We start from the raw sequence: 13,926 nt of genomic DNA, 5'->3' as shown, positions 1-13,926 counted from the left end.
CTCCATCTCCCCCTCTCTCTCCCTCTCACCCTCTCTCTCTCCCCACTCTCCCCCTCTACCCACTCTCTCCCCTCCCTCTCCCCCTCCTACTGCTCACCCCCTCACCCTCCCTCCTTCTCCCTCCTCCCCTCCCCCTCTCTATGCTCCTCCCTGCCTCCCCCCCAACCCATCCCCCTCTCCCTCTCTCCCTCTCCCCCTCTCTCCCTCACCCCTCTCCCCCTCCCCTCTCTCTCCCCTTCACCCTCCCTCCCTCTCCCCCTCTCCTCTTCCCCTCTCTACCCTCATTCCTCCCTCCACTACCCCAACCCCTCCCCCTCTCTTTCCTTCTCCCCCCTCTCTCTCCTGCTCTCTCCCCCTCCCCCTCTCCCCTTTCCCTCCCCTCTCCTCTCTCCCTACCCCTCCCTATCTCTCCCCTTTCCCCACCTCCCCCACTCCCTCCCTCCACTCCCCACCCCCTCCCCCTCTCCCCGTTCTCTCTCCCCCTCTCCCCTCCTCCACCTCCCCCTCTCACTCCCCTTCCCCTCCCTATCCCTGCCCCCTCTCCTCCCCTTCTCTCGCCCTCCACTCCTCCCCGCCCCCCTCCCTCTCACCCACCCACTCTCTCCCTACCCGCCTTCCCTCCCCCTCCCTCTCCCCCCCTCCCCATACCCCTCTCTCCCTCCCCCTCTTTCCCCCTCCCCCTTTCTCCCTCCCCCTCCCTCTCTCTCCCTCCCCCTCCTACTCTCTCTCCCCCTCCCCTCTCTCCTTCCCCTCCCCCTCCCCTTCTCTCCCTCCCCCTCCCCCTCCCCACCCCTCTCCCTCCCCCCTGCCCCAGTACCGCCCCCCGACAGTGCGGCGCTCCCTCAGTACTGCCCCTCCGACAGTGCGGCTCTCCCTCAGTACTGCCCCTCCGACAGTGTGGCGCTCCCTCAGTACTGCCCCTCCGACAGTGTGGCGCTCCCTCAGTACTGACCCTCCTACATTGCAGCGCTCCCTCAGTACTGCCCCTCCGACAGTGCGGCACTCCCTCAGTACTGCCCCTCCGACAGTGCGGCACTCCCTCAGTACTGGCACCAAGAGTGACAGCCTGGATTATGGGGCTTGAGTCTCTGGAGTGGGACTGGTGAGTGTGAGTGAGAGGGAGAGTGTGAAAGAGAGAGAGTGTGAGAGATCAAGAGAATGTGTGTGAGAGAGAGAGAGAGAGGGAGAGAGTGAGAGTGAGAGTGTGTGAGAGAGAGAGTGTGTGTGTGAGAGAGAGAGAGGTAGAGTGAGAGTGTGAGAGACTAAAAGAGAGAGAGAGAGAATGAGAGAGAGAGAGAGTGTCAGAGAGAGAGAGTGTGAGAGAGAAAGATAGAGTAAGAGAGAGAGCGTGAAAGACTAAGAGAGAGGCTGGAGCAGATTACAGAAATAGGGAGGGGTGTAGGGGCTGGAGGAGGTTACAGAGATAGGGAGGGGTGTAGGGGTTGGAGGGGGTTAGAGAGATAGGGAGGGATGTAGGGGCTGGAGGAGGTTACAGAGATAGGGAGGGGTGTAGGGGCTGGAGGGGGTTACAGAGATAGGGAGGGTTGTAGGGGCTAGAGGGGGTTACAGAGATAGGGAGGGGTGTAGGGACTGAAGGAGGTTACAGAGATAGGGAGAGGTGTCGAGGGCTGGAGGGGGTTACAGAGATAAGGAAGGGTGTAGGGGCTGGAGGGGGTTACAGAGATAAGGAGGGGTGTAGGGGCTGGAGGGGGTTACAAAGATAGGGAGGGGTGTAGGGGCTGGAGGGGGTGAGGGCCATGAAGAGATTTATCGGTGCAGCAGAGCTGGTCTCCAGTCGTCCTGGTTAACCCTTGCCACTGGACCAAGACCTCGCTCTGTCAAGCCCGTGTGGTGGCTGGTGTACAACGGCCACCCCACGTTAAAACAATCCACACACAGGCATCTTCCACCCTTCAGGATGTAGTTCGGGATCCGGAATATTTGGTCCTTCTCTGAGACACCTGTTATCCTCGATTCGAGGGTCCACCTAAGATCATTCCGTGATACAAAGAAATTCAGTGACTGATTTCTCCCGTTCCTCCGTTTCCCACAATACAACAGTGACTACACGTTACATGTATTTCATTGGCTGTAAAGCACTTTGTGACGTGCGGTGGTTGTGAAAGGCGCTATCTAAATGCAAGTCTTTCTTTCTTCCTCCCTAACTTCTCCCTTTCCCATCTTCTATCGACCAGCTGCTGCATTTCTTTCCCCCCTTTCCCCTCCTCTCCCACTCACTGACTTTCCACAATCCGGTTCCCGCTTTAATGGGGCCTCGACTGAATTATAGTTGCACAACCATAATTTGCCGATGGGCGGTTCCGCTTTAAGGGCGATTCCAGACAGCGGCCGCTGCGGTCAAAAGCGCGATGACGCAATGACGCTGGGGCGGGGATGGAAGGGGAGCTGGAACGGCCCGGTGATTGGTTCGCGGAATCTGTCCATCACCCAGCCGAGTGGGCGGATTCCCTCACAGCCAGCCGGCGCTCGCCATTGGCTGAGGTGGTTGCCCATCAAGCAGAGGGCCCGCTGCCATTGGCTGAGGCGATGGATGCAGTGCAAAGCGCCCCCTGCAGGGCCAGGGAGGGTATTACAGGGTCTCATCAAACACAACAACAACTTATATTTATATAGCACCTATACCGTACACTCCCAGGGCAGGTCCATAACAACATAAGAACATAAGAATTAGGAACAGGAGTAGGCCATCTAGCCCCTCGAGCCTGCTCCGCCATTCAACAAGACCATGGCTGATCTGGCCGTGGACTCAGCTCCACTTACCCGCCCGCTCCCCGTAACCCTTAATTCCCTTATTGGTTAAAAATCTATCTATCTGTGACTTGAATACATTCAATGAGCTAGCCTCAACTGCTTCCTTGGGCAGAGAATTCCACAGATTCACAACCCTCTGGGAGAAGAAATTCCTTCTCAACTCGGTTTTAATTGTATTCCATCTGCCAAACCTTAGCCCATTCGCTTAACCTATCCAAATCTCTTTGCAGCCTCTCTGTGTCCTCTACACAACCCGCTTTCCCACTAATCTTTGTGTCATCTGCAAATTTTGTTACACTGCACTCTGTCCCCTCTTCCAGGTCATCTATGTATATTGTAAACAGTTGTGGTCCCAGCACCGATCCCTGTGGCACACCACTAACCATCGATTTCCAACCCGAAAAGGACCCATTTATCCCGACTCTCTGCTTTCTGTTCGCCAGCCGATTCTCGATCCATGCTAATACCTTTCCACTGACTCCGCGTACCTTTATCTTCTGCAGTAACCTTTTGTGTGGCACCTTATCGAATGCCTTTTGAAAATCTAAATACACCACATCCATCGGTGCACCTCTATCCACCATGCTCGTTATATCCTCAAAGAATTCCAGTAAATTAGTTAAACATGATTTCCCCTTCATGAATCCATGTTGCGTCTGCTTGATTGCACTATTCCTATCTAAATGTCCCGCTATTTCTTCCTTAATGATAGTTTCAAGCATTTTCCCCACTACAGATGTTAAACTAACCGGCCTATAGTTACCTGCCTTTTGCCTGCCCCCTTTTTTAAACAGAGGCGTTACATTAGCTGCTTTCCAATCCGCTGGTACCGCCCCAGAGTCCAGAGAATTTTGGTAGATTATAACGAATGCATCTGCTATAACTTCCACCATCTCTTTTAATACCCTGGGATGTATTTCATCAGTACCAGGGGACTTGTCTACCTTGAGTCCCATTAGCCTGTCCAGCACTACCCCCCTAGTGATAGTGATTGTCTCAAGGTCCTCCCTTCCCACATTCCTGTGACCAGCAATTTTGCATGGTTTCTGTGTCTTCCACTGTGAAGACCGAAGTAAAATAATTGTTTAAGGTCTCAGCCATTTCCACATTTCCCATTATTAAATCCCCCTTCTCAACTTCTAAGGGACCAACATTTACTTTAGTCACTCTTTTCCATTTTAAAAAGACAAACCTGAAGGCTCTGTGCCTCAATGCGAGGAGTATTCGGAATAAGGTGGACGAATTAACGGTACAGACAGCAGTTAACGGATATGATGTAATTGGCATCACGGAGACATGGCTCCTGGGTGACCAAGGCTGGGAACTCAACATCCAGGAAGGATAGACAGAAAGGAAAAGAAGGCGGGGTGGCGTTGCTGGTTAAAGAGGAAATTAATGCAATAGTAAGGAAGGACATTAGCTTGGATGATGTGGAATCGGTATGGGTGGAGCTATGGAATACCAAAAGGCAGAAAACGCTAGTGGGAGTTGTGTACAGACCACCAAACAGTAGTAGTGAGGTTGGGGACAGCATCAACAAGAAATAAGGGATGTGTGCAATAAAGGTACAGCAGTTATCATGGGTGACTTTAATCGACATATTGATTGGGCTAACCAAACTGGTAGCAATGCGATGGAGGAGGATTTCCTGGAGTGTATTAGGGATGGTTTTCTGGACCAATATGTCGAGGAACCAACGAGAGAGCTGACCATCCTAGACTGGGTGATGTGTAATGAGAAAGGACTAATTAACAATCTTGTTGTGCGAGGCCACTTGGGGAAGAGTAACCATAAGATAGTAGAATTCTTTATTAAGATGGAGAGTGACACACTTAATTCGGAAACTTGGGTTCTGAACTTGAGGAAAGGTAACTTCGATGGTATGAGGCGTGAATTGGCTAGAAGAGACTGGCAAATGATACTTAAAGGGTTAACGGTGGAAAAGCAATGACAAACATTTAAAGATCACATGGATGAACTTCAACAATTGTACATCCCTGTCTGGAGTAAAAATAAATCTGGGAAAGTGGCTCAACCATGGCTAACAAGGGAAATTAGGGATAGTGTTAAATCCAAGGAAAAGGCATATAAATTGACTAGAAAAAGCAGCAAACCTGAGGACTGGGAGAAATTTAGAATTCAACAGAGGAGGACAAAGGGTTTAATTAAGAGGGGGAAAATAGAGTATGAGAGGAAGCTTGCAGGGAACATAAAAACTGACTGCAAAAGCTTCTATAGATATGTGAAGAGAAAAAGATTAGTGAAGACCAACGTAGGTCCCTTGCAGTCAGATTCAGGTGAATTTATAATGGGGAACAAAGAAATGGCAGACCAAGTGAACAAATACTTTGGTTCTGTCTTCACTAAGGAAGACACAAATAACCTTCTGGAAATACTAGGGGACCGAGGGTCTAGCGTGAAGGAGGAACTGAAGGATATCCTTATTGGTCAGGAAATTGTGTTCGGGAAATTGATGGGATCGAAGGCCGATAAATCCCCAGGGCCTGAAAGTCTGCATCCCAGAGTACTTAAGGAAGTGGCCCTAGAAATAGTGGTTGCATTGGTGATCATTTTCCAACATTCTATTGACTCTGGATCAATTCCTGTGGACTGGAGGGTAGCTAATGTAACACCACTTTTTAAAAAAGGAGGGAGAGAGAATTATAGACCGGTTAGCCTGACATTGGTGGTGGGGAAAATGTTGGAATCAATTATTAAAAATGAAATAGCACATTTGGAAAGCAGTGACAGGATCGGTCCAAGTCAGCATGGATTTATGAAAAGGAAATCAAGCTTGACAAATCTTCTAGAATTTTTTGAGGATGTAACTAGTAGAGTGGACAAAGGATGTGGTGTATTTGGACTTTCAAAAGTCTTTTGACAAGGTCCCACGCAAGAGATTGGTGTGCAAAATTAAAGTACATACTATTGGGGGTAATGTACTGACGTGGATAGAGAATTGGTTGGCAGACAGGAAGCAGAGAGTCGGGATAAACGGGTCCTTTTCAGAATGGCAGGCAGTGACTAGTGGGGTGCCGCAGGGCTCAGTGCTGGGACCCCAGCTATTTACAATATACATTAATGATTTAGATGAAGGAATTGAATGTAGTATCTCCAAGTTTGCAAATGACACTAAGCTGGGTGGCGGTGTGAGCTGTGAGGAGGATGCTAAGAGGCTGCAGGGTGACTTGGACAGGTTAGGTGAGTGGGCAAATGCATGGCAGATGCAGTATAATGTGGATAAATGTGAGGTTATCCACTTTGGTGGAAAAAACAGGAAGACAGAATATTATCTGAATGGTGACAGATTAGGAAAAGGGGAGGTGCAACGAGACCTGGGTGTCATGGTACATCAGTCATTGAAAGTTGCCATGCAGGTACAGCAGGCGGTGAAGAAGGCAAATGGTATGTTCTACTCCATCAAATCCTTATATAATCGTGAATGTCTTCGTCAGATCACCCCTCAGCCTTCTCTTTTCAGCCGGTTCAGTCTTCCCTGATGGCTATAACCTCTCGGTTCTGGTAATATTCTAGTAAATCTTCTCTGCACAATCTCCAGATCCTCTTTATCCTTTAAATAATATAGAGACTAGAACTGTGCACAGTACTCCAAGTGTGGTCTAACCCAGGTATATGGAGACCAGAACTGTACACAGTGCTCCAAGTGTGGTCTAACCCAGGTATATGGAGACCAGAACTGTGCACAGTGCTCCAAGTGTGGTCTAACCCAGGTATATGGAGACCAGAACTGTACACAGTGCTCCAAGTGTGGTCTAACCCAGGTATATGGAGACCAGAACTGTGCACAGTGCTCCAAGTGTGATCTAACCAAGATATATGGAGACCAGAACTGTACACAGTGCTCCAAGTGTGATCTAACCCAGGTATATGGAGACCAGAACTGTGCACAGTGCTCCAAGTGTGATCTAACCCAGGTATATGGGGCTAGATTTTACACTTTTTTGCATATCGCCCAAAAATGGTGATATCTTTCAGCATGGGCGGTAAAAATGGATTTTCAGATCATCGGCTTCTCGCCCATTCTCAAAGTACCTAGTCTCTGTTATGTCCCAAATGAAGTAATCTAACTGAGTACTGTAGACGTGAGTAAGTGTGACCTTAGTCTCTTTATTCTAACTCCAGAGTGTTGGTACAGCATGGGAGACCTGCTTATATACAGTGCTCCCAAGGGATGCTGGGATCTCTTAGGATGCCAACAGGTACGCCCTCTGGTGGCAGTATAATACTGGTTACATAAGGTTGCATACATAACATCACTCCCTCCCAAAGTCAATAGTACACTTATTTAGAGGGTGAGATGATCTGGGGCCTTTCGCTCCCTTGTCGATCGTCTCGGTACAAATGCAGGTGTGGGTGAGTTGGTTGGTTCTTCGCTGGGCTGCTGTGCAGCCGGCCTTGCTGGGCTGCTGGGGATGGTGAGTTCAGCTTCGTGGTCAACCGTGATGTCGGTTGCCACTTGTGTGTGTGTGTGTTGGAGGGTCAATGTTGGTGGTGTCCTCTTCAGGTTGCTCGTGGCTGTCAGTCAATCACAGTTTGGTTTGCTCCAAATGTTTTCTGCAAGTTAGTCCATTTGCGAGTTTGACCTGAAACACCCTACTCCCTTCTTTGACTACGACAGTGCCAGCAAGCCATTTGGGACCATGACCATAGTTGAGTACAAATACAGGGTCATTGACTTCAATTATATCGTGACAAATTTGCGCGATCATGGTACATGCTTTGTTGCCGCCTGTCCTCAACGTGATCATGGAGATCGGGGTGGACAAGAGAGAGCCTTGTTTTGAGCGCCCTTTTCATGAGCAGCTCGGCTGGGGGAACCCCGGTGAGTGAGTGGGGTCTGGTGCGGTAGCTGAGCAGGACTCGGGACAGGCGGGTCTGCAGGGAGCCTTCCGACACACGTTTCAAGCTTTGCATGATGGTCTGGACTGCCCGTTCTGCCTGGCCCTTGGATGCGGGCTTGAACGGGGCAGATGTGAGGTGCTTGATCCCATTGCGGGTCATGAATTCCTTGAATTCAGCGCTGGTGAAGCACGGCCCATTGCCGCTGACAAGGACATCAGGCAGGCCGTGTGTGGCAAACAAGGCTCGTAGGTTTTTAATGTTGGCAGTGGACGTGCTTACAGACGTTATTACACACTCAATCCACTTTGAATAAGCATCCACAACAACCCAAAACATTTTGCCTAGAAATGGGCCAGCGAAGTCAACATGGATCCTAGACCACGGTTTGGAGGGCCGTGACCACAAACTTAGCGATGTCTCTCTGGGTGCATTGCTCAGTTGAGAGCAAGTGTTGCATTGGCACACGCAAGCCTCCGAATCTGAGTCGATGCTGGGCCACCACACATGGGATCTGACTATAGCTTTCATCAGTACTATGCCTGGGGGGAGTACTGTGTAGGTCGCGTGTGAGCATTTCCCTGCCTTTCTTAGGCAAAACCACGCGATTACCCCACAAAAGAAGTCCGCCTGTATGGACATTTTGACTTTGCGTCACTGGAACGGCTTGATCTCTTCATGCATCTCCGCTGGGACGCTGGACCAGCTCCCATGGAGGACACAGTTTTTTTACAAGGGACAGTAAAGGATCCTGGCTGGTCCAGGTCCTGATCTGGCGGGCCGTAACGGGTGACTTTTCATTTTTGAATGCATCCATCACCAAGAGCAAGTTTGCAGGCTGTGCCATTTCCACCCCGGTGGGGCAATGGCAGCCGACTGAGAGCATCAGTGCAGTTCTCGGTGCCCGGTCTGTGGCGAATTACACAGTTATATGCAGACAGCGTGAGCGCCCATCTTTGGATGCGAGCAGAGGCACTGCTATTGATACCTTTGCTCTCTGAGAATAGCGATATGAGCGGCTTATGGTCAGTTTCTAACTCGAACTTAAGCCCAGATACTGGTGCATTTCTTTTTACCCCGTAAACACATACCAGAGCTTCTTTTTCAATCATGCTGTAGGCTCTTTCGGCCTTGGATAAGCTCCTGGACACATAGGCGACCGGTTGCAATGTTCTCGATTCGTTAGCCTGTTGTAACACACACCCGATCCCGTATGATGACGCATCGCAAGCTAGCACTAATCGTTTACATGGGTCATACAGAACAAGCAGTTTGTTGGAACATAACAGATTTCTGGCTTTCTCAAAAGCAGCCTCTTGTGATTTCGCCCACACCCAGTCATCTCCCTTGTATAGCAGCACGTGTAGAGGTTCTAGCAAGGTGCTTAACCCGGGTAAGAAATTACCAAAACAATTGAGGAGTCCCAGGAACGACCGCAGCTCTGTCACGTTCTGTGGTCTCGGCGCGTTCTTGATGGCCTCCGTCTTGCTGTCGGTGGGTCTGATGCCGTCTGCCGCGATTCTTCTCCCTAAGAACTCGACCTCTGGCACCAGGAAAACACACTTCGAGCGTTTCAACCTGAGTCCCACGTGATCTAGCCGACTTAGAACCTCTTCCAGGTTCTTCAAGTGTTCGATGGTGTCCCGACCTGTGACCGGTATGTTGTCCTGGAAAACCACGGTGTGAGGAACCGACTTTAGCCGGCTCTCCGTGTTCCTTTGAAAAATAGCCACGGCTGATCGAATCCCAAGCGGGCATCTATTGTAGATGAACAGACCTTTGTGCGTGTTGATGCAGGTGAGGCCTTTCGAAGATTCCTCCGGCTCCTGCATCACGTAGGCCGAGGTCAGGTCCAACTTGGTGAAAGTCTTCCCTCCTGCCAGCGTCGCAAATAGGTCGTCTGCCTTGGGTAGCGGGTACTGATCCTGCAGCTCCAGTTCCAGCGGATTTTCCCCAGCCAGCTTCTGCCGAACAGTGTGGGGCCGTGTCCTGGTACAATCCATATTAGGAGTTCGTGCACTGCTCCATCATCGGAGACTTTTACTGCTGCTCTGCCAATTACAGGGATCAGCTCTTTAGTGTAAGTTCTCAGCTTGGTATGAATAGCGCTCAGCTTGTGAGTGTGTGCCTTGTTGCACCCACAGCCTGTCGAAGGCCTTTTTGCTCATGATAGACTGACTCGCGCCCGTGTCCAGTTCCATGGATACTGGAATTCTGTTCAGTTCAACTTTTTAAAACGGTGGACATTTCGTGGTGAAGGTGTGTACCCCGTACACTTCTGCCTCCTCGGTTCGAGTCTCTAGTTCAGCCTGATCCACCGTGGATCGATCTTCCTCTGCAACGTGGTGGTTTGCAGGGTTTGCAGCTCATCTGCACATTCGCTGGAGGTGTCCCATTGTTCCACAGCCTTTGCACACATCGTGTTTGAAGCGGCATTGTTGGACTCGATGATCACCTCCGCAGCGCCAACAAAGTGTTAACTGCCTCGCATTAACGTTTGATGGCGGACTCTGGGTAATCTGTGGTCTTGCAGCTGCAGGCGTGTACATTCTGCCATATGCATTCCTGCCTGAAAACGACGTTACTTTGTGTATAGTACTTGCCGAAACCTCTTTATGCTGTGAAATTTGTTTGGTATTATCGCTGGTGGACATAAATGGCTGGGCTATCTGTTATGTATTTAACCCCTTGCAACCTGTATTACATTACCACCAGAGGGCCTACCTGTTGGAGTCCCAAGGGATCCCAGCATCCCTTGGGAGCACGGTATATAAGCAGGCCACCCACGAGGTAGCCGCACTCTGGAATCTTATTAAAGGAGCTAAGGTCACACTTGCTCAATGTACACAGTACTCAGTTTCATCCTTTATTATGAGCGTAACAATTGGCGACGAGGGAACGAACAACCGCGCGGAAATGCAAAGAACAGTTGGTATCCTGGAGAAGTTCTCAGAAGGGGACGATTGGCAGGCCTTCGTGGAGAGACTCGACCAATATTTTGTGGCCAACGAGCTGGAAGGGGACGAGAACACTGCCAAATGAAGGGCGATCCTCATAACTGTCTGTGGGGCAACAACCTATGACCACATGAAGAATCTCCTGGCTCCAGTAAAACCAACAGCTAAGTCCTATGAAAAATTATGTACGCTGGTCCGGGAGCAGCTAAATCCTAAAGAAAGCGTTTTGATGGCGAGATATCGATTCTACGCGTGTCAACGGTCGGAGGGCCAGGAAGTGGCGAGCTATGTCGCCGAACTAAGGCGCCTCGCAGGACATTGTGAGTTTGAGGGATTCCTAGAACAAATGCTTAGAGACTTTTTTGTACTGGACATTGGCCATGAGGTAATCCTTCGCAAACTGTTAAGTGTTGAAACTCCAAATCTAAGTAAAGCCATAACGATTGATAGAGAATTCAAACAGGCTGCATTTAGACAGGCTGTGAGAATTCACAGACACCAAGTCAGAGATGCTACGTGAGTGGGAGCATGTTGCATTAAGTCATCAATCAACTTGACATTTGAGGACCTTGGGTAGCGAGCCAATTAAAAGGTTAAAAGACTATTAATTGAGCCAATAAGGTCAAAGAAGCCGAGTCCTTTTCTGTAAATTGAACCCGGTATAAATACAGCCATTTTGGCCATGTGATATCAGATGGACAAAGACCTGGGTTAAAGCCAAGAGCTTGTTACTGCGGCCAAAATAAAGTGACATTAAAGCTACAATCGGAGTTCGTATTTCATTGCAAATTAAGAGACCTAACAATTTTGGCGTCACGAATAGGATCGCTGAGGAAAGAAACTGAATTTTGGACATCGGACCTACATACTGAGGTAAGGACTCCTCTTTATAAAAGTTCTCGGTCAAAAGTCTAAATTCGCCTCTCCTTCTACGCAATTCCGAAAGCCTCCGGTTTGCGAACCCTCTGGTTGGTAGTCGGCTCGAGGTCCCATAGACGTCTAACTTCGGCGGTGTGTTAGTTAATTAATCACCGACCCACTGATCGGCTGGAAAGCCTACGACTCGAGACCCCAGTAAAGAAATCAGTATTATGGCAGCAGGAGATAAGAGCAAAGAATTGCCTACAACTGTTAAAGGTGGGCAGGCACCACCTGAAGTTTCGCTAGATGAAATCCTCCAACAGTTGAAAGAATACATAGAGCAACAATGCAACTTATCTAAAACCTGTATTAAGATCGAACAAAAGTACGGAACCTCCAAAGGACAATGGTCCTTGGACGAGATTAAAAGGGTCTGGGGAAAAATGACCCGTATGAAAAATAAAGAGCGAACTAGATGGTCCCTAGCCGTTATGGGAAAGATCCGAAACCGGAATGAAATTATAATGCGTTCCCAACATGATCGAGAACTGACCAGTACAAAGGACCAATTGCAAGCTGTTTGTGAACAGCTCCGACAGAAAAAACTTGAACTTGAAAAGCTGGAAGCGGAAGTTAAAGATCTTAAAGGTGAAATTAAAGAATGGAAAAAATCATTAGGTCAGGGAGACAGTAATAGGAAAATGAAAATGTATTGGTCAATTCCCAGGGTACCCATGTTTGGATAAATTAAAAGCCGCAAACCCGAAGACACGACCGAGGAATAGATACGGATTCCGAATACAGGGTCGGAGGATGAAGAATTAGGGGTGCGCTTTGCCCCGTTTAAAAAGACGAGTTGTAGTCAAATCAGAAGAGACTGCGGATGAGGACGAGGAAAAGGCTCTATGCAGAATACTTAATTCATGATCTGGCAGACCCAGAGAAAATTGATAAATGGTCTCAATCCAAAGAAAGGGGGAGTGAAAACGTGGGACCAATTGGACCGCTTAAGAAATATATATCAACTTCATCCCTGGGACGGAGTGCAAATTTTGACCATAATGGTGCCAAAAACACAGGGAAGAAAATTGCACGACAAGGTAGAAGAAGCTTTGGGGCAGGATGAGCAAGAATTAAACGCAGGATGGGAGGCGATTAAACACTGGCTGCAAGCCTTCAGTCCAGCTAAGACAGACTGGGGAAAAATTGCAGCGTGCCAACAGAAAGGAACAGAGGAGGTCCTGGAGTATGATGAGCGGTTTAGATGCACGTGGTTAGAACATTCGGGTATGAATAATACGGATGAGGAAATGGATGAACAAGCGTTTGGACCCCTGAAAGCAGCTATCGTGGCAGGTCTAAAGCCAGAACTGTCCAAAATGCTTAAGGTAGTGTTACCGGACTGGGAAGGTAGAGGAACTACCTTTGCAGCATTGGTGGATCAATGTAACCAATTAGACAGGGATATGGGAGCTAAAGTCTGAGCTGTACAGGCTATGGGATGGAAATCCCAGGATTCCGATAAACAGTCATTAGGAAAATTACCCGGAAAATGTCATTATTGTGGGAAAGAAGGTCACTTGGCCAAGACGTGCAGGGCACAACAGAAAGGTCACGGCCGGGGAAGAGGACGCAACCAGGGATACAATTCAGCCAACAAACCAGGCTTGTCACAAGATAACGACCTCATAGAAGCATTTAAGCGACTGACAATATAACAACAGAAGGAGTTACTTGGGATAGCAAAAAACGATTAGAGCCCACCCTGGCCCCCCTCCTCGCACTAATACAACAAAGGGGAGATGGGCTATATATAACTGTGAGGGTGGGTGATAAGGATGTGGACTGTCTTTTAGACACAGGGGCGGAATTAACATGCTTACCCCTACAATATGGAGACTTTTTGCCGTTGGATGGTAGGGCACGTACAGCCTATGGAGTTGGGGGCCATAAAATGGAAATTAAAAGGACAACACCGGTACTTACAGGGCTGGGTCCACATGAACTAACCACGCCGGTCTGGATAGGCCCAGTAGATCAACCCCTTTTGGGAATGGACGTTCTAATCCAAATAGATTCATCGTTGCATTTCGAGGATGGTCGGGTGACATGGTCAATTAGAACTTTGAAGAAAGAAGAATTGAAGGAACACCCGTTATGGGCTAAAGATAAGAACGATTGTGGCCTACTCCAGATGGAGCCTGCGTCATTTAGCGGGACCAAGCCTCCATGCACTAAACAGTGTCCCATCAGTCCAACTGCCATCGCGGGAATCTTACCGGTTATTCAGCAATTGGAGAAACAAGGGGTGCTTATTAAAACGCATAGCTCCTCCAATAGCCCCGTGTGGCCGGTACAGAAATCTAATGAGACTTGGCGTTTGACCGTCGATTATAGGAAAGCTAACCAGTGTATTGATCAAAAAGCTCCTTTGGTCGCAGATCCCTCCACCATTTTTAATGCCCTCAAACCGGAA

The sequence above is a fragment of the Pristiophorus japonicus genome, chromosome 23 (genome assembly GCF_044704955.1).
Source record: "Pristiophorus japonicus isolate sPriJap1 chromosome 23, sPriJap1.hap1, whole genome shotgun sequence".
NCBI lineage: Eukaryota > Metazoa > Chordata > Chondrichthyes > Pristiophoridae > Pristiophorus > Pristiophorus japonicus.
Note: the sequence above shows the minus strand (reverse complement) of the source record.